The sequence below is a fragment of the Oryzias melastigma genome, linkage group LG1, assembly GCF_002922805.2.
Source record: "Oryzias melastigma strain HK-1 linkage group LG1, ASM292280v2, whole genome shotgun sequence".
NCBI classification, from domain to species: Eukaryota; Metazoa; Chordata; class Actinopteri; order Beloniformes; family Adrianichthyidae; genus Oryzias; species Oryzias melastigma.
Window position 1 is genome coordinate 1,772,642 of NC_050512.1, and position 2,688 is coordinate 1,775,329.

Below are 2,688 nucleotides of genomic sequence, written 5' to 3' on the forward strand. Positions count from 1 at the left end.
TGTATTTTTATCAGCAATGTTAAATATGCATCGGTGACCTATGTAATCAAATTCATCGCAGTTAAGACAGGACATTACATACATATATCCCCACAAAAAAAGAAAAATGGTAAATTTCCCAATGGACTTCATAAATTGGGTGGGCAATGACAGGAACTCACTTCACTCTCCATTTCTTCACAAGGACCAGTCCTTGAAAAGTCCCAGAAGAATAATTTGAAATGCCCGATCTTGGAGCGTATCAAGTGTCATTTCTTGAATTTTTCTGACCATGCTTCATTGATATCTGTAAAACAAGTTATGATTCATTAAACCTAATCATAATGCAATCCTTAAAAAACATAAAACAATAACAGTTTTATCTATATGAAAAATTGAACCTTTAACTTTCAACCACTTATGAAATAAATTCAACACATTTGATTATCTCTGTCTCAGTGTATATAGAGCCAGGGACATCAGCGGGAGGTGAAGAGGTTACAGATATTGGTGAGAGGTGAAGAGGTTGCAGGGTCATAGGCGGGAGGTGAAGAGGTTGCACGGATATAGGCGGGAGGTGAAGAGGTTGCACGGATATTGGCGGGAGGTGAAGAGGTTGCAGGGATATTGGCGGGGGCTAAAGAGGTTGCAGGGTCATAGGCGGGAGGTGAAGAGGTTGCAGGGACATCGGCGGGAGGTGAAGAGGTTGCAGGGTCATAGGCGGGAGGTGAAGAGGTTGCAGGGATATTGGTGGGAGGTGAAGAGGTTGCAGGGTGATAGGCGAGAGGTAAAGAGTTTGCAGGGACATAGGCAGGAGGTGAACAGTTTGCAGGGACATGGGCAGGAGGTGCGGAGGTTTTTTTATTTTGTGGGATTCTTGAATTCTTACGCTTTAAACGTCTCAAGTGGTCAATGTTCACCCTTTTCAAGACAGTTTCTTGATAGCCTTCAAGGTCTGCACTTTTTCCATCAAGTTTTATTATTTGGAATTGCCCTAGATAACTCGGTTCAAGCTTCCCACCCTTTCATGTCTCACTTTGAACATTTTGACACAGGACCAAATCATCAAATGTGAACTCTACTTTTTTTGAGGAGCTGAGTCTTGCTTTAACATTGCTTTGTGTTTTATCTAAATTTTCCATGACAGCTTTTTTAATTTCCTCCATTTTGTTAATTTCCATGGATACTGTTCCTTCCATAATTACCTCCTCAATGATACTGTCCACCAAACAGAAAACAAGGTGTAAATGCTGTAAATCCTAACCTTGTTTCTTTTTCAAAAAAATAATGCTAAATCCAAATATACAAAGTACATATATTGTAATGAATCACTGGAATTTAAAGAGCACTAACAACAAACAAATTTGTTCGGGCGTTTTGACCGACTGACCTGAATGTTTTGGGGATTTTTAGAAGGGTAACATGCTTTTTTCCCCAAACATCAAAACATAAGGAGAGTATCTGGTTTTCATTCGTTTTTTAGCTCGCACTGCAAACATGACGACATCCAAATACTTATCCCATCTTTCAGATCTACAAGTTTTCAGAGAGCCTTGAGAAATGATTGTTAAACAATGGGGATAATTTAACGTACATTTGGATAGGTGGTGTCTGAGTGAATCAACAGAATAAACATCAGATTTTTTACTTCAGATTACCTTTGAATGGTACCATTCATTCTTTCCACCAAGCCATTTGTTTGGGGAGGGTATGGTGATCAAAGACTCCTCTCAATACCAAGTTTAGTGCACATACTTTAAGAAACAAATAAAATGTCTGCAAATTTAAATATTGAGTGAACAAATTGGGTACAATGTGTAATTTGAAGTCATAACAGTATTGATTCACAATTCGCTACCATGATCTGTCAGAATTCTTTTTGTTGCCTCATTGATAAACACATTTCAGTATTTGGTCTGTGAGCTCTTCGGCAAGTTTGGACTTGATGGAAAAGGCTTGAGGCCACTTTGTGTAATAATCTATAACACAAGTTTTCCCACCAAGTCCATTCCAATCAGTTTAATTGGCTCTTACCCAAGGACAAATAAAAATAAGTGACGAGATTTGTTAGTTATGTTGAAATAGGTTCATAAAAGGTTATAATATCACACAATAAAGGTTTAAATTCTGAAAAATATTGATAAAAGAAAAAAAACCTTAATGGGAGTGTACTGCACTTCTTGTTTAATGTGATGCTGTGCTGACTGGCACACAAGACATTCTGGGACCTGCACAGAAAAGACAAATCATTGATCCTGAGAAGAAGTTTGTGTGGTGCGCATTTTAAGTTGAAGGCCATGGAGCTTGCTATCTAGGAAGGAAACCGCGCTGCTGCACACAAGCTTAGCATCAATGAATCTATGGAGAGACGCTGGAGACGGCAGGTACATACATGTACATGTCATTTATTCATCTTCTTGTCTGCTGTGTCCCCTTTCGGGGTCGCGGGGGTGCCGGAGCCTATCCCGGCTATTGAAATTTACTGAAATGTACATTTACAGCACAAAATTGTTATTGTAAGTAACTAGCTGTTCAACATAGATATTTGCGGCCTATAGCCCGGTGTGGCTTGTATTTCTTTTTTTTAATTGAGCAGATGCGGCTTAGATACAGGTGTGCCCTTCTTCTTCTTCTTCTTCTTTTCCTTTGGGCTTTTCCCTTCAGGGGTCGCCACAGCGAATCAGTTCCCTCCATCTAAGCCTGTCTTCA